We start from the raw sequence: 27,750 nt of genomic DNA on the forward strand, positions 1-27,750 counted from the left end.
AACTACGAGGTGATATGACACAAGTATCTATGGTCAATACAAACGGTTACAGGGACACCGTGTAAACAGGTTGAAACGAATAAAGTAGGCAGCATCAGAAGAGAGGGGAAGAAAGAGAGAGGAGGAAGAGGTGGGGGAGGGACGGAGGAGGGGAAAATACACGTAAAGCTAGTCAAGACAGAGTAAGATGAGTCCGCTGTTGATGGTTGAAAAACGGTGATAATTCATTACTACTTCGAGCTATGCATACAACGAATAATCGGCTGACCAATGCTAAACCGGGAGTGAAAGCACCGCCGGGGAAGGAGATTCTCGTGCCATTGCTAGACGCGAATTACGTCGAATGCCAGAGGCTCGAGTCTCGTCAGTCTGTCGCTGGCCTCTGCGCGACGTGGTTCGCGTTCTTCTGGGTCCGTATCGATGGTTGGACGTCCGTGTTCTCCAATCGTCACGTGCGCGAATCCTTTCTATTACCTAGTTGTCGGTCTGTGCTAGTTGAATTTTGTCTAAGGTTTGCGAACGTGATGGGTTACAAAAACATTGGGGAAAAAGACTCCGGGTGGTAGTCGAAGGTCCAAGATTTACAGACTCAACGAGTCGTCTTCTGGCTTCGTAAACTAATCCGGACGCTTCTTTCGAAAGGTCAGTGTCACGGCTTAGATATCTTGCCTCAGATTTACTATTGCGGATTATTGTAGTTACGTCATGTGGACAAATCTCGGAGCGAATGCATACTACACACTTTTTTGTTCAACGTTTTTTTTTTTTTTTTTTTTCTTAATAACTCGAGCCATTTTTCGGATTGGCTTCAAGTTTATTTTATCATGCACTTGGGACACTTTGGAGTTTTATAGTTTGACAAACGTTACCGACAAGAATTCAGTCGCTTTCCTCGATTCGGGTCAGTTTTATTTCACGAACGAAAGCGGTACTTTCGTTCTTTCAACTTTCAACTTTTTTTTATTAAAAGTGAAACGACAGTGACAGAGATGAGGAAAATTACTTGATCGCACGGTATTTATGATTTCAATTATACTTTGTCACGGGTTATTCCGAAGGTTAACTAACGATTCGAGCTTGTGAAATACAAAACTAAAAGAAAACAAAATTAAATGAAAGTCAGATTTTGTCGGAATTTTTCACATCGTTATACCTGTACATATTACATGAACGGGCTTCGAAATTCATTTGCATGAATAGGTAGGTGTAATAAAACCGATCGTTCCTAGACAACACTTTTTAATTGCGATGGTAATCTCCGTTCCTGTTAAAAAATGAATCCAGTGATTCTAATCAATTCTAAACTGACACGGTATCATGCATAAAAACCGATCAGTTTCTCTGTTTAAAGCAACCATAACCTGTATCGATTATTTTTACTTTTCTTTAAAACCACGTTATACTGAAAAAATGAGTGTTTTTTTTTTTTATTTAAATCCTTCCTCTCAATTCGGAGCAAGATTCTTGGCTGCAGCAGCAATCTTGCATCAACGTTCGTATTATTCCTATCGACTGTACAAAAGGTCATACTTTATGCCACCAAAGCTCACAAATAACTCGTGTTACGCCACGTTGATAAGGGTACATAAGCGATATCTCAATATCATTCTGAAGAAAGTTGTTAAGTTGGGACTGTGAAAGTTACCGAGTAGGATTACCGAGCACTACAGCGTATAAATTAGACACACACACACACTATGCATGTTATACAGTGCCTATTGACCGACGATAATGTCTAACTTGTGAAAGGCTAGACGCCGTTTGAAATTCAAATGTTTTTGTCAGAAGTGCCGTTGCATATTGTCACGCTGTCATCTTTCCCGAGTAATTAACGGTCTGCTGCGAATGTTGTTTTCGTGAAACTGGATTCCAAGGTTATCTCGTTTCTCTCTTATCACTAGCCTTTTTTTTACATCAGTGCGGTATGCAAACAGCTAACATTTTCGATGCGGGAGTCCGTAACGCACTTGACTTAATTTTCGTGACCCGACCGACCTATGAATTGAATGCGACGAGAAAGAAAAAGAAAAAACATGCCGAGAATACAACGTGTTGTGTACTTGTGCAGAAATTCTTCCTTGGAAAGTTGATTTAATTTTTTCGAAATTGAACGAGGATATTGGAAAGACTTTACATTGATTTTATTTCAAGGAAAATTCTGAAAAAAGCCAAGTGAAAGAATTATCAGTGTAATTATATCGACTTTGTTGCTGGAACTTGATTATGGATAAGTAGTATTGTTATCTCCGGATTTCAACGCGGTCAGAACTGAAAATTTCGAAAAGCGGACTTTCGTCTCTGAAACCCTTGAGGTAATATAAATTTGAGTTTTATTAATCTTTGTCAAGTTTTTTTGTACAGCGTAAAAGACGTAGCTAAATGAATAAAAAATTTCCAATGTTTAACAGGCGTTTTAAATAGTTCTGATGTTCAGGTTTTGCGAATTCTATGAGAATTCTTTGTAACAATCGTCTTTTTCCAATCTTTAGATAAAAGTTGCATTCGGTTTGGATAATGGCAACAAAAAAAGGTATCAAATCTGTAAAACCGTTTCGCTGTCTATGACAAAGACACCTGCCGTCTGATTTCGAGATACTGACCTCGCACAATCACATGTAGCCAACATAGACTTTAATGAGAAAGACCACTGTGACGGGTGAAAAAATAATCGAATTTCAAGAATTTTTTCACACGGACACCTAATCAACAAATGGATCGAATTATTGGTATTTTATTAAGTATATATTACACTAGTTTTGTATAATTTTTTATTAAAATATGTTTAAAATTAACGAAGGTACGGGCTTTGACTTAACGAATAATAAAAAAATTTTCCCTCCATCGTGGCATTAATATCTCGGTGAAAGGTTGTCTGAAGATAAAAAACAAAATTTTATAAATATATATATACAAATTCAGCTATCGTTGTACGTGATCGTTTTTTTTTTCACGATTATTCGAAATAGCGACGGCTTGAACAAAAAAAAAAAAATTTAATCCGTCGCCGTGTTATAATAATGAAAAAAGAAAACGGTCACATATAACGATAGCTAAATTTGTGTAGACGTTTATCAATCTTTGTTCTTTATCTTCAGATAACCCTTCACCGAGATATCAATGCCAGAATGGAGGGGAAGTTTTTTTATTATTTAAATACTTTTTGATAAAAATTTACGTGAAACAAATTTGATTTTACACTTAATAAAATACCAAAAATCCTATCCTCTTATTAATTAGTTCCCTTAAACGTGTCTAACGTCGAGAAACAGAAAATAAATAGGTTTTATTCGTCCTTTTTCTTCAAATAAGATGATTTCGTAATATACAGATTAGGTTGGTGGTTATTTAGGGTCAAAATTAATTTTACCCCTTCCGCCTCCCAAATCGGTTCGAAATACGTAGAAAGTAACGCTGTAATATTTTAAGATTCTTAGAGAACTCCTAACCCTTGACCACAGGGTTTGAAGTTTTCCATAATCCAAATAACGATCACCCTAATACAGATATACACCTTATCAGCATGGGCGACGTCGTATCGTTGCAATTTTAAACCTGCTGTATTATCCTCAACGTTTGTTTAATCAATTAAAAACAAAAATATGACCTAATTATTGTTCCTTTCTCCGCCTAATACGTCCAAAAAATTTCTCTTCATCCGATAACCCAATTCACCATCTGACAACGAGTGCAAAACATCTAACCGATGGCATGTCGCGAACGATTTAATTTTTCGCCAGTTGCAAAACGTCTCTGCAGAGAATCTTATCTGCTGCATCATATCTATGATATGGACGTAGGTCATGAACGGCATACATATATATATATATATATATATACAGACACACATATGTACTTGGACATCTTTGAGCTAATAAATATTTATGATGCACCATTAGCCCACGGGGGGCTTGTGTGTATGTGCAACATGGTATTGATTCGTCGGTGCTGCTGACTAGGCCCCCACCCTCTCTCTCTCTCTCTCTCTCTCTCTCTCTCTCTCTCTCTCTCTCTCTCTCTCTCTCTCTCTCTCTCTCTCGCTCTCTCTCTCTCTCTCTTTCTCTCTCTCTCTCTCTCTTTCTCTCTCTCTCTCTCTCTCTCTGTCTCGCTTCGGCTCTCTCTTTGGCGAACACGTTTCGCGTCTGTCTATCGAAGAGCCACACGGTGCAACGAGTCCAGGATCTGGGATTAGGTCCTCCCTTGTCGAGTGGCTGCAGCAATCCATCCCCTACTTCACCCCGCGATGCGCCACGACCCTTGGAGACATCATTTCGTTCTCTTTCACTTGAGGATGCTGCAGGGCATTAAGCTCCGTGGTTTATCTCTCGTTGTACGCGACGCGACATTTTAGGCACGTTATCTGCACTTGTCAAGAACAATTAAGTTGCCGGAGCGTAACTTGCGGGTGTGTACAGTAAAATGCGGGAATACCTCAATCTTTCGACTAACTTGTTTTTTGTCCGAAACAAAGTGCGAGGCCGATTCTGTATGAACTATTAAGGCTCGCGTGGGGAAATGGAATGATGCATTGTTGCATAATTCGCAGAGAATCGAAGTCGCGTTTTGTTTCGGATTGAAAAGAAGTTAGCCGGAAGGTCAAGGTATTTGTGAATTTTATCGTAGCTGTTGAAAAATTGTTTTATGTGTTACAGGAAAAAGGAAGTTCTTGCTTTTTTTCCTTCTTGACTCACAGGACCTTGAGGTCAATTATTTTTTACAGAGGAAAAAAAAATAATTTGGCACATGCGCATGTTGAAGGTGAAGAAATTTTTTCGCGAGGAAGTGTGTAATGATAAAATTTCTTGATTTCATAAATTATCGGATAAAATGATCTTGGTATTTTATTCTACTTGGAGATACGAGCGAGGTTTTAGATTGAAGTAAATATGATGTATTTTTTATAATGTGTTTACTTATCTTGGAACAATACAAGCTGTTGCAAGTCAATTTTTCTGTTAGAACTTGTTCTACTGTATAAAATTTAAGTTGAAATTTATTATCATACTAGATATGAACTAATACAAAGCGATAACTATCCAGACATATTAGATCTGTTCGCAAGTGAAAGAAAATGAACGAATATTACTTATAGAATTTCTTATAAAAATATTCGTATCAAATCGTAAGGCAAGGTCTTCAATGAGAATTGAAAGCTATACGCAGTCTCTATATAACCTGCAGCAGCAGTCGCGCTTTCACTGCGATTGCCTCGAGCTATTCGAGAGATAAAGTCTGTTAGATTCTGTCCATAGGAATCCAGTAAATACCTTCGGTTTTAATAGGGCCGCGATAAATGAAGAAATTCCTCTCTTCGTTTTTCGAACAAGGCAAGTAAGTTGGACTGGTTTTTCGATTTAAGAAACTTGGATTTGGTTAATTCTTCTCGATTGAAATTAATTTCACGTGTATATAGTTCTACGGAATTTTTTTGAATATGTGAGCCAAATTTTCATATTTTATCACACGGTGCATTCAAGAATCCGTCAGTCACGGTACGCGAAATGTAAAAAGTATAACTGACTGACGTCGTCCGTGCATAAGCGGGTTATCTGCTGATTCATTAGTGCTAATCTCGAAGATATTGATATTATAATTTTTAGTATTGAAGACGCGCTATGTTTTCAAGGATTAAAATTCCGCAAACTGGAAATAGACGCGGATAACCTTAACTTGATCCATGTTACTAAATTCTCACTTTTCTCGAGGCGGGTTCAAAGCAATTTTATAATTTTGATTCTTTAAGAGCGGGGAAAACCAATTAAAGCACGAAATTCATTTCGCTTAACGTTTCATGTACACGTCCTCTTCTAAAAAAAAAAGCTCTTCTAAATTAAAAGTACCTCCCTTCTCTGCATACAATAATAACTATGAACCAGTAGATTTTAAATTTATGTAATGAACGAAGCTACACGAAAAGAATCCAGATCATAATTATCTGCTCAATATACGACGAAATGTAATTTTGATTGCCTCGTAAACTGAAGCGAAAATGTTACATTAAATCGCTCGAATTCCAGAGTAAAATGGTCTTAAATACCTTATTTGGTGTTGGATTCAACAGCTTAATTTCGCTGCATCCTTATATATATATATATATAATAAAATGTATATGACGATATAAAAATAACAAGGTCTTTTATTGCATATATTTATATATATTATATACATATATGTATATTAAACAAAAAAAGGCCTTGTAATTTTTTCAATTACTTCAATTTATCACCGAGAGAATAGTTGTTATTCTTCGACAAGTGACGTGAATAATTATTTATAAACGGCAGCGTTGCAATGAATATTGAACTGCAGTAGTTTACATAATCGAAATAACCAGCGATGCTAAACATGATAATTATACATATTTGTTGTACACACTTCATGATAATGGAGATGATTAACTGCAAATTGTTCATTTGTCGGCTTTAGTCAACGAGTATATCCTTGATTTTTTGACGTAGATAAAATAGAGGAAAAAACCTAACCGCGTATTAATTATTACAACCACTTGCAATAATTATCGAGAAATGCACCTTTGCAAAGGATGTTGATAAATTTATTACCGGTTCAATCTTACGTTGAAGAATTTTTTTTACGATCAATTGCGCGTAAATTACTATAAAGTGAAGAGTTATATCTAAACGATTTGCGGTTGGAAGGGAATACAAACGCTGTCGTCTTACAAATCTTACTCGATTGCCTACCAATTGCCCCAATTTTCGTCGACAGTAATTTAGATCAAGAAATAAAATCCAGATAAAAGAAACGGATACTTTCTTCATAGTCGCCGGAGGCTTATCAACATCCTGTACAAACGTTTGACCGCAACATGTATATAAATATATACCGGGAAAATCTCTTGAAACTTGAAAATCAACCGCGCATGCGCGAGTTTTGTCGGCGGTTCGCGCAGGCTGGCCATCCCGAGTTTTCAGTTGTCCTGTTTCTGGCGGCGATGTAGTTGATACGAATTTTCGAGGTTAGAACCTCAAATAATTGAGGTAGCGGCTCGGAAAGGTTTGGAAAGCATTTGTTATTGGGTCGGATAGTTGATTCTTCAAATAACGGTCGGAATTCAACGCTCATATGCTCTTTGAAAATTCAAAGGTACACATTTTGTGTAAGTTGGCCCTCTGCGTCGCAGACAAAAATTTTGCCGACCAATGAGATTGAGTATTTGGCGCATGCGCAGTTGATTTTCAAGTTTCAAGAGATTGTCCCGGCATGTATGTATTCGTATACGTCGCAGCTCTTCTATCTCGCGTCACGGTGCACCATCCAGGACTACGTGCATAGGAACGTTTAATCGAGGGATTGAATTTCTGCAGAGCTTATAAGACTTTGAAATTGCGGTTTGATACATAAAGTCAGTAATATCGGCAGTGGATATCGAGTCTTAGTTTTCTGAGGGATAATCGATGCGAAAACTATATACGCTGGTCACTTTTACGAACAACTGTATATAGTCAAAGACTGGTGATTGAACGCTGATCAGACTCGATTCTCATACGTTGTCCGTTTCATCATTTGAAATGCACGCCGTACTTGATTGGTCTTCATTCTTCTGCGATGTTCCGATACTATATATAAATAAATGCATTATCATTCGCTGTCGTAAATTATTTATAATTGTACCAATCTTTTAGCATCGGTATATTTGTTTGATTAATTAGAGGAATGAATCGCTGAATTATGCTGCCGACGTTCCATTTAATTTGACTTTTTTCTCATTATTTTATTCCTGTTTATTCGTAATTTTTTTTTTCCACTAAAAATTGGTTACACGAGATTTTATAAGCTTCTTAAACTTCGAAACTTCTAAAGGGTCAAATTTGGTGACTTTTTTTTAAAACTTCTCGTCCTTTCGGTAACCTAAACTTTTTACCGATAATGCTTTCATCTTCGACCAGTTTCGTTTCGTCTTAAAGTGGGCCAAGACGAGATGCTGGATACACCGGTTTTCTTTTTAAAATGAAATTTGATTCGGATAACTTTGCCAACTCCCTTTATACCCGCGAAGAATTCCAAAGAAGTTGTACGAGCTTCTTGAGTAAGCGTACGACTCAACAATACCGTCCTTATTCCATCGACGTGCGGAATTCGGTTTATATAACTTATCTATATAATATTTAAACCGCCTGAGGTTACCGATAGTCTGGTATTTTTATTTCGCAAATTTTCAGGACACGGGCGGAAATCGAACCCTCCATTTATATTTGCTAATCCAGATTTAAGTCGGTAAACAGATAATGGAGCCCATGCAATCTTTGCTCGTAATATTTCCCAACATAGTATTTGAGTATTCAAAAAAACAAAAAAACAATTCGCCTTTATTCAGAAATCCGTTTCAGAATTCTCTTCACCTTTTTATATTGACGTATAATGAAAAAACACCAAAGCTTTTTACAAAACAAAAGAATCCTTGGCCTGGGGCTAGAGTGCAAAAAAAAAGAAAGATACGTGTTTGTGCAAATTCCATGAAACATGAAATTCCTAACGGAAAATAATGTACAAATTAATTCAAAGTTGAAAATGTATTATAAATATTTTTGTCAGGTATTTACCGTTATTGTGCCATACATATTACGCTGAATGTACTATATATTCACCATAACTACACCTGAATTATAAACACGTAATTACCTACGTCGCGAGCACCTGCAGCTCGATTAAATAATTTTTTTCACGGAAAGAAACGTTAGTTCTCTGCCCAATTACCTCATCCTTCGCTTATTGTCGTTTTTTATCGTCTCTATTTTCGTATTCGGTTCGTATTTCAACCTTGACACGTACACCGGCGTAATTTTTTCCTGTAACTAATGTCGAAAACTTTCCAAGGGGGACTTTCACTCATTTATGTATACGAAGCTGTAGGCATCACACTTAACTTTTTGTCGAGGCCCGTCACTTGAAAAGTTTTTGAGACGTGGTGTAACTTGCGATGCTGTATAAAACATGAAAAAAAAAAATGAATAAAAATTTGAAAATAGTAAAAGAAAACAAACCGAGTGTTCATATACTTGTATTAATTATTTATACACACGTCTGAAATAACAAGTTTTTCCGCGGTGTATCGCAATTACGTTTTTTAGTCTAAAAAATAAGTTTCTGAACTCGCACAAAAATTTTCACTTCGTCTCGTAAAGTTATTCCGGTTGCGCGTCTAAGGAAAAAATTTGAGTATTTTATACCGGAGTATTAAATGTATAGGTACGTGTATCATGAATTTAATTTGAAAAAATTCATGAATCCACCTTCATTCCGTAAATTAATTTCAAACGTGTTTTGAAACAGTGATATTTCTCTACGTCTCCTTTTCAATCAAGTAAAAACTCTTAAAAATAGCGTCATTTCGTGTCTGGTTCAACTAAGGAATAAGCCATTTTAATTCAGAGTCAATATACTGCGTATGTATAATATATATGCATTGAAACATAATTTTTGCACAGCCTGTCCATAAAAGCGTCCTCAAATGATTCAGAGTCTGAGTCTTCTTGGATCATGCGAAACATCTTAGCAGTCAGTTTTCAGGTACAACTCGTTAGCACGAATTCAGTGAACGTTCGTTACAGTCCATTACACGGGTAATAACCTTTCGTTCACATCGCAGTTTCGTCATAAAATTCAATTCATACTTATCCAACATAAATTCGTAAAGAAATATAACAGCGTAATTAATTTTTTTAGAATATCTACTCACTCGTTAATTCCATTTCGTTTATAACTAATTATTCGTGATTATAAACAGATTGTCAATATTTATTGCTCTATATTGTAGAGGCAGGCAAGAATTTACGATATGAAAATTGAATAAAATTCTTGAAAAAACGCTACCAAAAATTACCGCCCAAATTATCAAAGAAATTGATGTTAAATTTGGTGAATAGTACTCATTGTCAGATTGAGGTCGGGTATAATCTGATTCGATTTTGAAATGCATCGTGACGCAGCGATGGGGCTCCTGACTCATCCTTTATTCATGCAAACTGTGATTAATAAAAAAAAGAAAAATACACAGAACGAATAAAAAAGCACTGCAATACTGCGCACCAAGTTTTATCGTTGACCTTTCTTCATTAATTTCGACGTAGAAATACAAGTCGCAAGTTTCGTTAAACTTTTTCAAAATTAACAAATTTGCCGCGCTCACAACCAGCACATATCCTACATTCGACTAGTATTTAAATAGTATAGATCGTGCATCAAAATTAAGCCTTTTTACTCCGAGTGTAAGTTCGCCACACGAAGACAAATGTTTCAAATACGCGTGGGAAAAAAGTCTTTGCCTTGACCGTGCTCGCGATATGTAGTTTATTAAAAAAATTGTCGTATAAAAAATTTTTTTCATAACGGAATACAAAAAAAACGTACTTTTTTTTTTACTCCGATGTTTCTTTTTTTCTTGCACTGTCGCAGAAACGACTACTTCACGTGCGGAACGCAGGCTAAAAAAGACGCGTAACTATACCAGTGTTACATAAATAAATTTGGTTATAATGCAATTCCCCTGAAAAGCTTCGTAACGAGATTTTACTGCAAGTATATCCTGAGCCCCTGCAGCCGTTGCTTCGCTGTTTAGTTATCTATGCCATACACACTGTCTGGCTACACGTTTTCAAGAGAGAGAGAGAGAGAGAGAGAGAGAAAGATATGGTTTCACACATAAGCGCGCACCTATCCGCACAACGAGTCGCACAACACGGATACGAGTAGTATACGTAAACGGTAGAGAATAAGTTCGTAGGTAAAGTTTCCATGGCAGTTGGCAGAAGCTTCCTGGGAAATTTGCTGCCTTATTAGTAGCTTCCATACTAGAAATACTTGCCCAAGTTGATCCCGTCGTTGAGTTTATGCGGTAGCGGAAGATAGAGACTACGGATGAATATTCCGGAATTTCGTACCCTAATTGTACGGATATTATACTTGCAGAGGCCTCGACGAGGCGAACAACCGGTGATTTGTTACAAATGGGCTGGGAAATTCGTAGCGTAATTTGAAGAATCAGGCTGAATAACAAAACGGTTGAAAAATTACGTCGTTTTAAACGGAAATTGAAAAGGTGTGCTCAGAAAATTGACTTAGCCCCTTGTGGCCACTTCGTCGGTTGTCTATATATGTCTGTCTTCATCCATCGTCGTTGCTGCTCAACCGCTTTAATCACCGGTTAATCTCCTCTGAATTTATTTCAAGGAACCACTTCCAATCGACTAACCGTCAGGAGCACGAGATTCCAATTTCTAGTTACGATCCCGGTTATATTATCGTTGTGTTTTGTTCAATTATAACAAGCGAACTATACGCTTATTACTAGCATCGTGTGCCTCGCTGTTTGTAAAACGAATCACCTAGAAGCAAAAGTAATTAGGGTTGCCACACGCCTGGAAAGTCTGAAACTTTCAGAGGATTTTTAATTTGGTAATGGAAAAAATTAAAAACATCAGTTTTTTATCATGTGAATTAGAAATGGTTTTTTCGTGCGATGATTCAACTTTTCTTCGTCGAGAAAACAAATTGGCTGAAACTGACTATTTCGTACATTATATTTTTCATTAATTCGAATTCAAGACGAACCGAATACAAAGTTTATAAGCTGAACGATATAGGTTTCAATGACTTGCTAGAACTTGAAAAATGTGAGGGAATAACTTGTAAATGTGGAACTTTTTTCCAAAAAATTTGTGAACCCCATGATGAAGAGTTTTTGCAGAAACTTGAATTTTCCAACTCAGGTACCCTTGGTCAGTCAGTCAGGCTTACATGGATTTTGAAATGCTTGAGGTCAGAGTGCTCGGCATCGACGTGGACCAGACAATTCGTAAGATTGACTAGAAACGCGACTTATTATCCATTTAGCCGTAAACTTCCACCGATCTGTTTTGAAAAAAAGTATCACGCCGACAGGGATTTGACCGTCAACAAGTCCAGACACCAGCGTTTACGATGTGCAGTTACGTGCCTTGTACGTGTGTCCTTCCAACCGACGAGTGAGAAAACTGATAGAGTTTAATACGCCGTAATTAAAGCGCGCCGGTTAGCTTGAATTACGGCACTTTGTCTGGTCAGGAATAATTGGTACAGTACAGTCAACGACCATCTCTGCCTGACGATCAATTCCCTCCTGCAGCATACGGATAAAAATTTGCTCTGAAACTGCGCGCCGGATCCCGGGAAGCTGATTCGATTATCAATCAGCCCTGGATGCTTGCAAAAGTTGCTCCGCGGAGCTTACGAAGCTCATCTTGTCGCAAGACAATCAGGAAACAAGTCAAACTAACCAAAACTTGGTCCAAGTATCGTAGGTGATATGGTGTCTGGTACACTTGACGTTGATTGAGGATCTCGGTTGAAAACTGTCCCGAAACTTGTGCCAATTCTCCAACAAGCGAAGAGAAAAGCGCGGTGGTCGATCGACCTCAATTACCTAAGTAACCGGGAACCTTAACCTGTAATCTCCAAACTCCATCGACACTCGGCTTGATCGAGTCGAGGCGATGGTTGCGGAGCCTTGAACTTTGAGGTCCGCATGACGCGAGGCATGCGGCGGAAGCCAATGTACTACCGCTTGTGTAACGATCTCAACAATCGTCACCAACGCTCACATGCGGAACACGATCAAGCGCTTACGCAACGTTTCGCGATATCAAACGCTCTTCGGAGAGAAATATTTTATTTCGATCAACGGTACAGACAAGTGGACCAATTTTCAAATCATCGATTCAAGTGAATATATGAACGTTGCATTGCGGTTGTTTTTTTTTTTTTTTTTTTTTTTTACGTGTATCTGAAATTTCATTCGATCAAGTTTCATCGAATAGTCAAATTTTCGATGATGTTGGGTTCGTGTTATTAGTCTTTGACACCAAAGACCATGATTGGAACCCGGTGTCTATGAACCGGTAATCTTGTCCGTAATAGGTAATCACTTATTCCTCCGTTATTTTGACTCTTTCAGTCTTCAATCAGATTTCCTGAAAACCTCACGGCCACTTTTGACTTCTCAGAAATCCTCTTACATGGATAATTCATTCAACTAATACGCATCTGCGTGAAATTTACGTAACATCATTGTTCGGTGCGGTACTCTGGGAGTTTTATATATGCAATTGTTAGGCTACATCGTCCGAGGGAACGTAAGAACAAAAGCCGTTTGCTATCGACGCGGAAAAGTTTAACCAATTAACGTGATTTCGTCCGAATGAAGAAGTCGCGCTGTTGACCTTGCCAGGCGAAGGTTATGCGCGAGAGTCACGACTCGAGAAAGATGATCATCGGCATTGTTCACTGCGGTTTAATTACGGCCCATACATATTATATACATATATATACCTGACACATATTTATATCTCTTTATTCTTACAACAGTTTGCTGCGGAAAAATTGCACCATTAGGTCGAAAATTTGTTGTTGTACTTCACGTTTTACGAATTGTGATTTATTGGTTTAGATGTTGCAACACAAGCGTATCGATTGTTTCTCAACTATGACACGTGACAGTAGTGAAAGTGAGGAAAGAAAAAAAACTGTCACATAATGAAAACGCGACACTGATAGTTTTTAACTTGAAACTTGTAGTTGACTCGATTTCGAGCCATTTGATACGGCAGAAATCGATGCTGGAGTTGCCGATTTTCATCTTAAATTGGAATAAAGTTGATAACGTGGATTTGGTATTCATCGTTCCGCTTGAAACTGTGTTGAGTAAACATCTGTACAATCGAGTTTGCTGAAAGACGTTTATACAATACCGAATTAAATCGGTTTGCTGCTGCGTGATGTAACCAAAAAAAGATAACTTCGGAAAATCAAATCCCAAGATGCAATCGCACTATTATTAAAATTGTCAAACACCGATGTTGTATTCATCGATGTTATGTTAATATGGCATGTAATCAAGATCGATAAAATAAACTAATATCGCTCAATTTTCCTAATTGAAGTCGTTAACCTTGAAGGACAGATAGATTAATTACTATCGAATGGCACGCAACGGCTCTCAAAGAATTTGCTCTGATTAAATCCAATATGAATTGAAACTCATCGTCGATCCGTTTTTCTTTCATAGTAAAATTGCTAATTGACAGTGATCGTTTCATACAAGAAAAACGAAAGTTCTGTCACGCCTTTTAGAGGTGCTTGATGATCGAAGTTGCGTAATCGGTATCATCGGATATCGGTATTCATTGACCCGAAGACATATCGTCGGTCCAGTATCAAATTTTTTTTCCTCGTTGTCAGTATTTTTCCTCATTCGACACTTTACCAATGTGAAGTCGAAGAACTCGTTACTGCTAACTTCCATTTCAATCTTTTTTAACGCGGCATCGCGTGTAGAAGTGTGAAACAATGTGGCAGGTCTGAAAAAGATTTCAGTCGTGATCAGCAAGTTATTCAGGTATTTGACAGTACCTAGGCATAGTGTGCTTTTGTATTCTTCTACGATGCTATCTGGAATTTATTTCAGTTCTGTATCTAGCTCCGCTGCTTGGAAATCTGAATCTGTTTTAGAACAACGCTGCGAAATATTCTTCACCGATTTTGTCCTCGGTAAAGAATAGAAAGAAAAAATATGCTCCGTGTCGAACGAATTACACGAGCATGTATGTAATTTATCGAATTCGTACGTTACTTCAACGCGAATAACGATGCGTGACATGAAAAATAAAAAAACTAGCTATTTCTCAATTATTCGGGCTAACCAACATCGTCAATTGACGTATTTGTCCTCGTTTTCAATGTGACATTCAATCAGAGCCCACGCAGCAATCAACTAACCGAGACTTATATTTTATGTTACAGGTGCTCAACTTCTCAGTTACCAAAATCTAATTCAACTTCGCAGATTGAGGTGAGTTAAATTTTTTATAATTTCTAGATCGTTTTTTTTTTCACCTTCGTTTTAATCGCTGCATATTCTGCGTACGAAAATTTCAGGTTTGTTGCACACATTTACTAGCGGTGTTTATTATTTTTGTTTCTCGATTGAATAGTGAAGCAGGAGTTGAGACTCACAAGCTATCTTAAAGATATTACACAGCTCAAAGTTTTTCATCTGCTCAATCGAGCCGATTAACTGTTTTAATATGATAATTGCGGATTTACCTACAAATTACTCGAAGAATTTCAATTTGGGAATGGTCAATAGACCAATGAAATATTCAACAAAAAATTTGAATAACGACGTTAATCACGGGTAACAAATACCGATTATCGACTAAAAGGCGATAATATCTCTTATCAAGCTTTTGGGTCCTACCATTATACGCCCATTTTCATCGACCTGCTGTTTATTTTGTTAAGGATAAACCAAATAAAGATTTTCTCCCGTTCAATAGATCTGTTGATCTCCATTGTTCAATAAATAATATGATCGATGTATTATATTCGTTACATCAGCATCGAAAAGTTGGCTTCCCATGTAAGAAGACCTGCAATTGTCTAAGCTTCTGAAACGCGGATCAGGATCTCGTAAAACCATGTACATATATTCGAGTCCGTTGAAACTGGTTATTAACAGGAAACTAATTATTATTCGAACCGCCCCGTGTGGTGGATACTACTAATCAGTTTCATATGAGCCGTACGCGTTAAAGGCGCAGGTATAGGTGTCCGTATATCGATTTGTCGTTGGCGTTCGACGTCTCGTTTATTATTCCAGTACGGTTTCTCCTTCTTCTGGTGGTCTATGCGTGTTGGCGTTTATTTATGCCTACTGTTTCTTTATTAGCGTTGAACCAAAAAATTTAGTAACCATTTCCGCTCCGCTGATACGACTCGAGTAGAAAAAATAACGAATGTAAATACTCTGGGAACTATTGAGAGGTTGTACTGCATGTTAGATGTAGTGAAAACTAATCGTCGAGGATTAACGATTTAGTCTTTCGCAAATATGTCCATCATGGATTTGTTGTTTAGTGATTTTCGAAACTATGGACATTTTGAAATTTTTAAACTCGTTTATGAGTATTTTATTATCAACCTTGATATTGTACCTGCAGCGTTAATTATTATGTCGAAATAGTATCGTGATATTTTTTCGATTCTCATGGTAATTCTTGATCGTTAGAAATACTTTTTTTCTATGCTTACGTAATTCTTGAGCTGCATGAATAATAGGCCAATAAAATCAAACTGACACTGTACATTGTACGTTAGTCGGAGTATTCCTACCCCGGGAATACAATTAGCACGGATAAATATTTAAGGCCGAAGGAACTTTCTTATCTAACGTATTGCAAGTATAATTTAAGACGAACACCTTGAATAGGTTACTCAGACACGATAACACCGCACGCTATCTCTGCAGCAGCGTCTCGGAGACGGAAGGAATTAGCTTCGGTATATAAAGCTAGGGGAGTTTTCCGATTCTTTAACTTCCCGACAGACCGTCTATATAGTTATACTATTCCCCGTTCCGTCGGTTTCATTTGACTAATTTTACTCGAACGAGCAATTGCGTTTCAAAGATCAAAGTTCCACGAAGAAAAACTTGAAACAACAACACCTAATTGACGTACTGTCGATTAATTGGAATCAGCGATGCTGAATAGGTATTTAACAGAATCTTACGCGTAATTTTCCTATCGATTTTCAAACAGGTTTCAAATGCACGATCAGATAAGTAAACGATATCCGTAATAGCTGGGTATCGCTGCGATATTGCGGGATACGTACATAGTAATAATATAGGAAAACCAGATGTTCAACACCTCTGTGAATGAACTTTGAACCGTTCGACGTTGACGTGTATTATCGATTATTTTTTTTTTTTTCTTTATTACTACTTATACGAGCAGGGATATAATCACTGTCGACTACCGCACCGTACTTTGGACAGACGTCCATGCGATGAAAATGATTTTCCTTGCAACGATTATTAGGATAATAGTCTGGGGTTCTTATCGAGTCGACTAATCGCCATAACGCGTTTCATCATCGCAATACGGCTTGCGTGACATCGGCTTGTCACTTCGAAGCGAATTACACAACCGAAGGAACGGGTTATGGAAATTGTAGTTTTCTGGTACCAACACCTATATACGTAAGCTACTTCTCGCGGGTATAACGCTGCTCGCCTTCGGCCATTCCCTCGGCTTAGTTTATACTAAAAAATTAATGTTCATGGGGTCAGGGACTCTCCCTCCTTCTAATAATTACCGCCATCAACTCTTCCTTCTCTTCCTTCGGTTATATAACTTTTACTGAAATTTCGACGCAAGTTTGCTACCGAAATTTATTGCCAAACGACGCTCAGGTTCAGGAAGTAAAACTCGTTAACGTGTACGCGACAGCTGGATAGGATAAATGCCCAATTTATGGTAATCTTTAAAAAATGCTTCATCTATGCATTTGATTTTCAATCTCTTTAATCGCACTATTCATCAGCAAAATCAAACGTTGAACAAGTTTAGGACAGAAGTTTTTGATACCTGGTACACTTTATTGTTCTAAAATTAGTCTTTGGATCAAAGCACCTTTGTACCATTTTTGGCCACAGCCCAAGATTACACGAATTACTCGGTTCAGTAATTAATGAAACTTCAAATCCGGATAATTAGTATGGTTTAAGAAATTTGAAAAACAGTTATGTGTTTTGGCAACAAAGTTTTATGAGGTTGTGATTTAACCGTCGACTCCACACGGAATGTACGGCAATTCCTCTTGCTCCACTTCTGCGCAGAAAATCCGTAGTGAATTCGCAAATATTTTCAAGATTACACGTGTAATAGTAGTTATAACTAACACGTAGCTGTAATACTTGTAGTACAATTATCTTAACACGAACCCCGCGCGGGAAACTGAACTATTCGTATTGTTTGGATAGTTTGGGTATCCAAACAAATCAAGTGCTCCAACTATTCGAATGGCTTGGATAGTTCGGATAGTTAGGATACCCCGGGTACTCGAGTACTCGAAATATGCTATAATCGTAGTCCCGATATCCGAATTTGAAGCGTTGGGTCCAGTGCACTGTTTCAGATCCTAAAAAATCTCAAAGTATAGTTCCTGAATCAACCAAGTTAATACCGTTTCGTTTAACTCCGTCTATAAATAAAGATTATCCGAAAAATCACATATCCTGACAAAGGTAGTCCTGGCCCCTGTAAATCCGCTGTGCAAACAGTCCTTAGTAACGTTCAGGATACCAGTTTTACTTAACGCTCCAACTAAAAGTTACTTGGGGTTCAGGCTTTCAACCCTTTCAGGCGTGTGAAGTTACACGAGCAAAAGAACAGCACACACATGTTTACCTTCACTCTGATTTGTTTTTAAAAAAATGTTTAAAAGCTTAAAATTAAAAATGCCTTATCCGATATGGCGGAATGAGGTACACATCCGATTGCATTGTTAAAAGTTAAATAATTCTTGCCATATCCATTGAAGCTGGACTCTACGTTTCGATAGACAAGAAGCTTGGCACCGTCAGCACAGCACGATGCATAAATAAGTACATCAGTAAAACATTTTGCCACACGCCTGATGCAAGGTCACCTTTAAGTTGACCGGTAAGATAAAATAAAAGTAAGTAAACAGATCATCAATCCTTGGAAGGTAGCCAAAGTTCGGGAGTGGTTGGCTTTCCTAGAGTAAAATTGGTACTGAAAATATAGCGGCGATTAGGCTGCGCCTGGTTTCTTGTTCGCATTCACATTCTCTCCGCTCTCTCTTTCCCCATCCTTCTCTTTCTATTCCTCGGCCCCTCTCTCTTCTGAGAATTACAAGTAGTGATACTCTCCCAAACTTCGAGTGACATACGAACGATTCAACAACGCGACAACAAAACGCGACTCGGTCGAACTAGTCCTAACCTCAGCAGGCTTCACTGCTCAACCAACCGAGTGTAAAACTACGCCCGTTGTCCCAGTTTTTGTCCCGTTATCATGGTCCGCTAATGGATTCGATTTATACCTGCATGGACCGGATAAAGTCTTCATATTATCTACGCCTTTACGCTTAATTAGTCATCCAACGTCCGGAGTTTGCAGCCGTGAAATCGTATTTAACCTTGTAAATTGATGATATTGGTTATACTTGTTCATTATCTTAGGACTCACCTTGTTTGTTTGTGTTATTTGTTTTGTTTTTTTTTTTTTTTTTTTTGCAAATTTGCAACAAAAATAGCTGACCAATAAATGCACTGGTCTTAGGAATTTTCTTTATAATTTTGGCGCTTTATGGTTGAAAGAATAGAAGTAGCAGTCAAGTATGTATATATTTATATACTTGGCAGCCTGCTTGATGGTCCAAAGAGTGATTTAAAGACCAAAGAATCCATAATATCTCACTTTATTATATCAACTTGAATGTTATGTTGCAAAAATAATCTTTGAATCTTGCTGTGAAAAACGAATATTGTTTTGAATGTTTTGTTAACGTGAAATTTTTTTTTTTAATCTTCGTGAAACCCATCACAGAATTTCCTAACATTTACCGTCTGTTTTCCCAAAAGGGTATAATCCTTTTTTGAATACCCCGTTGTTTCCAACCCCTCGAAAAAGCCAGGGTTCGCATATGAGTCTGCAAATCGTACGTTGGAACGTTATTTAACTTTCCAGAAAACGAGCATCAAAGTTTTGCACGCACAAAATTTGTCCCTGCAGATTTAACCACGCGCTGTTTCTCCGCGAATATCCTGTCGCTAATTAATTCCCCGTTCATGCATATTCACAAAAGCTAACCCGCCATGCAAAATTACCCTGAGCGAGAAATAAACAAATGTACGATACACGTGGGAGGCTCAATCTTCGGTAATTCCATACAGACGTCAATTCACAAGGCTTAAGTCAGTAACGTTAACCTAACGAAACATTAGAGAAAACTTCATTATCGCGCATGTTTAAGATGACTTTCAAGAAGTTGGCGTTTCAAGTTACGAGTATGTTGTTTGTTTGTTACGATTTACTTTTCAGACAATCCTAAAGGCGCGAAGTAACGATGCTTCCTAAACATCCCTCGTTACAATAACGTTACTAGCTTCAATCTCGTATCAAATCTCACCTCCTTCTAACCCTGCATATTTTCGAAATAGTCAATCGTGCGATAAAGAGAGAGAAAGCAAATGCAATTCAAACGTATAACGTATGATTAAAAGAAAAGGAAGCCAACGCGGGATACCATCGTTTAGTCAAATTACCCTCAATACCCCTTTTCTCCCCGTTTTAACGGGGAAAATTGAAATTGATTATAAGTGGATGCGCCGGTACCCTACACGTGAAACAGAGATTGCACCCGTTGACGACGCGGCCGTTTCTCAACCCTGCACCCTGTACATCTAGCGAGCATCAGATTGGATTGAAGCAGCATCCAACCGATGAGGAGACGAGGCTTCTCCGCTCGTCGAATGGACCACAAAAGCGGGAAACGAGCCATGAAATAGCCTATTTCAAGGCCGCTAGTTCTCCGACTACCCGAGATAAAATCGCCATAGTGATTACAACGGGGTAACGAGAAAGGAGTTGGGATTACGCGAGAAAAATACGTGGGGGGGAATCCGAAAAACGGCAAGCTCACTGAATCTCAATTATCACTACCAACGAGGTGTTGTATGTATACAGGATTGGCCGTTCTTGTACAGTAGCGAAATCCTTGACCGTCATCGTGACGATAAATTTGAAGATACGGTAAAACGTTTGTCTGCGCCTTGGTTGAACGTATCGTGAGTTGGGGAGCAAATTTCTATAATGCTAGGTTACAATCCATTCCTATTACTGCTGTTTGTTTTCGCTATACCGGGACAATCTCTTGAAACTTGAAAATCAACCGCGCATGCGCGAGTTTTGTCGGCGGTTCGCGCAGGCTGGCCATCCCGAGTTTTCAGTTGTCGAACTGTTTCTGGCGGCGGTGTAGTTGATACGAATTTTCGAGGTTAGAATCTCAAATAATTGAGGTAGCGGCTCGGAAAGGTTTGGGAAGCATTTGTTATTGGATCGGATAGTTGATTCTTCAAATAACGGTCGGAATTCAACGCTCATATGCTCTTTGAAAATTCAAAGGTACACATTTTGTGTAAGTTGGCCCTCTGCGTCGCAGACAAAAATTATGCCGACCAATGAGATTGAGTATTTCGCGCATGCGCAGTTGATTTTCAAGTTTCAAGAGTTTGTCCCAGTATAATCTGTTCCATAGCAAAAACGTGCTGCTACAGAGAACCAAATGAAACCCGAGAAATATAGCATATAGTGTAGGTACTCAGTAAGGATTTAGCTGCGATATTCTTTAACCTTTTCAAGCCAATATCTTTATCGATTTCAGATCGGTGAAAAAATATAAACCACGAATAATGATGCTTATCGAAGTCTACAATTTTAGTTTCCGCATGTGCCGAATACAGAATTAAGATCAAATCATGTCACCTTCCTGTTTTACCCCCTGAGTGGGTCACTGTGTAATAGAATATAGTATTCGATTCATCATTCGCTGCAGCACCTGTTTCTACGTATGTTCAAATGACCAGCAATTTTCGAGGCAGCTGACGGCAGCGTTGGCACTCTTGCCTTCTGCAGTAAACCCGTCACTTTACTCCTCTCGAGGAAAGAATAAACCTAGTTTATTACCGCTCGTGAAATTTCAACCGTGACCCGTGTTCTCCTTGTACAAGGTGCTACCGGTGCATTTACCATTGTTTATTCCCCAGTCGAGCCGTTGCATGAAAATAAAAACGGAAATAGTCTCCGTTGCGTTGAGCTACCGCTTAAATCCTCGCGATTTTTACCCCAGCTTTAAAACTCGGAAGCTTTTCGCCACTCAACACCAATCGATAAGGTGATACCCGGGGCGTGTGCAAAATTTCACTCCATGAACGATTTGGAAAACGCGTTTCGGCACCTTGAAATTACGGTGTAACTAATGCGAAGCTTGATCTCGTATTGATCACTCATACGGTCCTCACACGCATGTCCGTCCAATGGGTGAATCTGGATTGGTTAAAATTTTGCGTGTACTCAGGAGTCTTCAAACACGCGGTCAGCACTCCGAAGCTAGTCGGAGGTTTGGATTTCCCGTGACCGCAGACGTTGTTATACACACCCAGTCGAATCCACGCGCAGGATATATGATTTCGTTAAAGCCAGGGGCGATCTGTGCCCTCGCAATCAGCTTCGTCGCAGTGCAGACTCGAGAATGCTGACGACGTACAATCGAGCATGAATTACAGGGTGTACCGTTGCCCGTTTCATACATTTATGCATATTAGACGCCCCGTTTCATTCCGTAACGTATGTACCTATACGTTGGGGCTTTTCCGCAAAATTTATGCCTCCTTGGTTCCAGGGTACGTATCTAGGCACATACGTCTTATTTGCTGGAACGAAGACTCGGCGGCACGATCAATTTTCTAAGAAGGATGTAGTTAGTCTTTGCGAATGGCAATTTGTAGCTAAAACATTAAGAACACGCGTACGAAGCGGATTCAATTACTGATTGTGAAAATACGCAGTCACCTACATGTAGTCGAGGAGATAACTGACTGCCGCTATTAGACAGGAGGGGCCAGCGATTCAAGTTTCACATTTCGCATTATTCTTAGACGTAGAAATTGAGAGTTATAATAAAATCGACGTTTTGCAAATTGCAAAAGTAGAAACCGTGATTTTTACCGAGATTTAGGTCTCCAACTGTTCCAATTTAACACCACACAAAGAGACGACGGATTTGTCTTTCAAACTTTAACGTTCGCTTTGACGAACCAACGAGCATGCGAGAGGCAGCGAAATCAGCTCGTAGATTACACTCGTATATAGTTCCTGGCACTTCCTGCCTTTATGTAATAGTGACAGACCGCCCTTTATTATTCTCCCAGATGCCTGAAGAGAGCATAATTTCATCGAACACCCGGTATCCCGTTTTCATTTATACAATTGAACGATGTAAACCATTATGCACATAATTACAGCATATCTTCCACACCGAGTTCCCTGCCTTGCAAAGGAGAATACCAACTAGATTAATTGATATTCCTAGATCAATTAGTATTGTTACAGGTATATTGGCGCATGCGAAGAGAAACGCCAGTAACTCAGATGATTCGAGTCCGAAACCGTTTCAGTGCAACGATGGTCTCTGAAAAGTTAACAATCATAGAGGAGAAAGATGAAAATTATGATTAATTTAGTAGCGTCACTTTGACGATGCATGTTTAGGAAAAATCGTTACTTCGCGCCTTTAGCAATTTCCGAAAACTGCGATAAACGAAGCATACTCTTATTTTGAAAAGCTGACTCTTTGAAAGTCATTCTAAAATTGAGCAATAATGACTTTTGATCTTTTCCCAAATGATTCGTTACGCTAACCTTACTAACTTCAACTTCACGGAGAAAATTAGCAGTCGCAGAAACGATACGTGAAAATTTTCAGTATCCAATCCATATTATTATAAACTGCTCAAAACCCGCTGTTTTTTTTTTTTTTTTCATAATCTCCGAAATCAGACACTTTGCCAAACGGATCAGAAATTAAGTTGAACACAACCTGCCACTCGAATGCTCTTGTGAATAATTTATCTCGCACTTTGCAGATTGTTGCGCATGGTCAGCGGATACAGTGATACATTGGTATGGGATGACTATCCGAATTTTTTTAGGAACTTGCACCACACGTTCAAAGAATTGATCAGGTTATTTGACAGCTCTTCACTAGACGCGAACGTGTTTTTTCGTAATTCAGGAGAATTTCGACAAAGGTATTGCCAATATTGAAATACTTTTCTTTTGACATGGAAAACGTACTCCATCCGTCCACGACACGAATCTCAAAGGAAATTCGTTCCTGTACCCTGAAACCATTGAAGTCAACACGGTGTGAATTGATATTTATACAGCATTTGAAACGTCAGAATTTTAACCGTCGAGGGAAATAATTTCATGAAAATTGAGTTATTCCGTCCGCAAGGCGGTATTTCAATATCCAAGAATATAACAAGTTCAGAACCAACTTAACGCTAAACTTGAATCGTACGCTTCGTGCCGTTTGAGCCGAGCGAAATTGAGTGATTAAATTATTCAAATTTGGTAATAACACGCGAAGTTGAAACAATTGTTATAGCCTCAGCATTATTGTATTCTGAAAATTTGCACAAACTCGTCCCTGAAATTTCCTCAAAGTACAACCCTCCGTTTCATTGCAAAAGCGCTTTATTTTTCGCCAATGTCGTGCATGGGTCGGTAGAATATTCCGCATCAGTTCTTCACGACTATTTTACGCTCCGACGTTTTTTACACGATTAGCTGGCCGGCTCTCGACTATTTTCCAGACTATGAAGAGATCGCGTTTGGCCCGGCGCCTATTAATAGGTTGCGATGCGAGGTCACGTCGTCATCGTTTCGCTGTTCGAACTGACCGCAGTCCAATACCGGTCCTAGACCAGACGACAGAACGTTGGCTCTCCTATCTTGCGGACGCGTTGCGTGTTTTTCTAGATAACGAAGTTCCGATGGCTTGAACTTTCACCTCTTAATTATATCTGGCTGTAATTAGACCGTCGACCAGTGGATTTTTAAAATTGTCTCAAAGAAGACGAGCATTTTTTTCGTTCGGAGGAAACTTCCGGGTGATGTACACGTGGCGTATCGTTTGGCATCCATAAGTACCTCCGGCTTATCGTGCGCTTTTTGTGCGGGGTGAATCGAATGTGTGAACCTGTGGAACTGTTGTTCATCAATTGCAATTCCGCGATTCGTCGATAGCAATTATGAGCGTGCAAGTGACGTTGGCTTCGGCGCATGCATTAATAGGGACGAATCTAAACTCAAACGGATTTTCCTCTCGATTACTCAGAGGAGGCGTAACCCTCCAGGGAGCGCGAAGCTGAGCAGACGTAACGGCAATTAAATTTAATTTAATTGCAGTATCTAATCTATTAACGGCGTTGAGTCGCGGGCAACAAAGTGAGTCGTTGAGCATTGCAGATCAATAATTGTTCCCGCGTCAATGCTTGATTCGAAAAACGTATTTTCTTCGCTTCCTTTTTTTCAAAATCAATTGTGTAATCGTCTTTGTCACTATTTACGTATTTCCTTCGTCTAGACAGTGACTCCCCTATTTTCCTTAAAGTATCCTATTTTTTTTCTTCCCCTATTATAAGCACTCTAAAACTGAGCCTTTCCCCGTAAATGTATCCTAAAAAGCAGTCAATTTCCCCCTAAAAACTACTCATTTTTACCAGTCAATTACTTTTTTTCTAAAAATTGATTCTTTCAGCTCATTTTAGTTAATACTCTGTAAAAAAAAATTTTTAATAATCAAAAAACCTCTAAAATTTCAATGTACGTTACACTCAGAATTTCGTTCGATCTCCGACACGTGTTTAATATTTTCCGGAAATTATTACGCTTACAGAGGATGTTTTTTCTGCAATAAAGACATATTTTTGGGGTGTAAGTGAAAAAAGTTCAAAACGACCGAAATAAGGAACATCCTAGTGTGTATATAATTTTGCTCTATCTCGTCGGTACTGTGAAAAAATATTGGAGCCCTAATAACCCCTTATTTTCACAAAGCTTTTCCCTGTTTTCCCTAAAATTACCTGGCTTAAGCACTGTAAACTCTGTACAAAATATAATACATTAGAATCTAAAAGCGTGTGCCGGCCTTCTTGTTTGCCGTCAATGTGTATGGCATGGTAATGGTAACTGTAATTCACGTTAAGCAGACTTTTGTTAACCGAGCAAATCCGTGGTCTGGAAAGTTTTGATGCAAATGAAACTGTATTTTTCAAGACTCGTTTTCACGTTTCCCGCCTATACCGTGCAGGTATTTTACATTATTTATTAGTACATTATGTACTAAATTAGCGAAAGGCAATCCTTCGTTTCTACGTTAACGAGCTTCAGCCATTAAAAAAACTTGTCCGCGCGAGTGATTATCATTCAGTTTCCTACAAGATTTTACTAATTGTGCCTCTTTTTTGTGTCCCGAGTTAATTAGTCTTCCTTTGAAAGTAGCTGCGTAGTAATTTCTCGAAGCTCTTCCGTTAAGTTCCCGTTAAAATGTCTCGAAATGGTGAAAGCTCCGGAGGGATGAAAGCGAGGATCAGGTCTGGGGATTGAGACAAAAGTGCAGATTGAACTACCAAAATCCTCTTCCTTTTTCTTTCTTTACTTATTCTCATTCATTCCGTGCCATTCACGCGGATACTTTAATCTTCAAAACCTCAAAGGACTCATTCACGAATCTCTGTATATCATGATTCTGTGCAGGCATCAGAGCATCCGAGTGACGTTGAATGACGGTATAGTAGAAAATGGGTGGAACGTTTCTTTTTAAGCACGGTAATGCAAAAAAAAAAAACGTGCCAACTTATGCATATACATATTTTAGAACTGAGGATACTTTCGCATATATTTTGCACAATCTTTCGTCATATTTCACTAGCCAATATTCGAGCACATATATGCTGCAGACAAAAACAACTGGGTCGCAAAATTTCAAGAGGATACGTACAACTTCTCGTTATTACGCGACGCGAACTAATATTGTAAAATTTTTAGTCTATCAATTTCCGAAACGTTGAAATATAGCTAAGCGAACTATAAATCGTCGGTGTGAGACGATAAACAATTTGCGTCCCGCTTGTAGTCATTTTACTGTTTTTGCATGGGTTTTAATTTTGTGGCCTGCCGTTGAGGAACGAAATTCGGTAGCATAACGTCACGTGTAAACAAGGCCGACGTTATTATACATCTCATTCAATTAATGGAGTCGATAACGTCGCAGCGACGCAACGAGCGTGACTCACTCTCACACGAAGAACCTGCGATTAGCCACTTTGGGCTGAAAATTACTCCTATTCAAATCTCGGCCGACGCTTATCGTACGAATTAATAATACGACCCTTCGAAATTGCCTGATAAAATAAAATTTAACGCGTGTGTCTTTTTAAGCACATTATCGTTGGGTTTAAGACGAACGCGTGTGATTTCAAATCGTTTAACCATATCCGGGTAAAGATTAAATCGGTAGACAATTGAGTAAAATTATTCTAATTCAGAGTCTTTGACGTTGCCTGAGAATTTTGAATTGCACCGAATAGGTATTTACTCTCGCTAGCAAATCTCTGCTACACAATCGACTGATTATTCAGGGTATTTTCGCTCTCTGTTTTACCTGCCATATATGTCATTTATAACGATTCACATTCCCGTCGAGTTTGTCAGCGGCAATAAAATACTTTCCGCATGCAAATTATATCCGTTGCGCAAAATTGAGCTAACAAAAATTCGTACGTCAAGCTCGGGGGGAAAAAGAAACAAGATTTTGTTTTTATAGGCATTTAATCATAAATATTCAACTTTTACTTTTGACTGTATATTTTATTACGTAGTGATGGAAACTGAAATGCCTACGTGTCCTTGGTAATTTCGGGAATATGGCAAATCGTAAACCGGATTGAATGCTGCTTGTAGATTTGTAGAAATTAATTACACTTGACAAATAATCGTATTATATATTACGTATTACCCATATTATATCCATTAAAAATTTTACGATAAATTTTAATGTCGCTACTCTTGCGTAGAAAATTAATCTGTCCCATTAACATAAGTATGATAGCAACAGAAACAAGTTGACACGTCGCGGAGAGGATATTTAATGTGAAAGTATCAGCCTGGCAATGTATTTGTAATCGAGAAATAGGTGTAAAGTTGACCTTGTATATTTTGTATTTTATACTTTGAGGATTTACCTATTTTTGCACAAATTTACGTTAATTATTGGTTATATATTTATATACCAGTTCCAGTCAACTGGTCGTAAGCTTGGCGT

At 38.4% G+C, this 27,750-nt stretch overlaps 1 protein-coding gene across 3 annotated transcripts in view; it reads left to right on the top strand.

The window, feature by feature from the left end:
* The window catches only part of LOC124224818 (beta-1,4-N-acetylgalactosaminyltransferase bre-4), a 97,372-nt gene that overhangs the window by 20,081 nt on the left and 49,541 nt on the right, over window positions 1-27,750 (top strand). The window contains exons 1-2 of one of the 3 annotated variants that reach the window (XM_046637025.2): window positions 349-642; window positions 14,791-14,839. The gene's annotated coding sequence lies outside the window, so the exon portion shown is untranslated. Of the gene's footprint in view, window positions 1-348; window positions 643-14,790; window positions 14,840-24,673; window positions 24,873-27,750 lie in introns of those variants that run through there. The other 2 variants (XM_046637033.2, XM_046637040.2) reach the window with 2 other exon arrangements.

Source organism: Neodiprion pinetum, chromosome 1, assembly GCF_021155775.2.
Source record: "Neodiprion pinetum isolate iyNeoPine1 chromosome 1, iyNeoPine1.2, whole genome shotgun sequence".
NCBI lineage: Eukaryota > Metazoa > Arthropoda > Insecta > Hymenoptera > Diprionidae > Neodiprion > Neodiprion pinetum.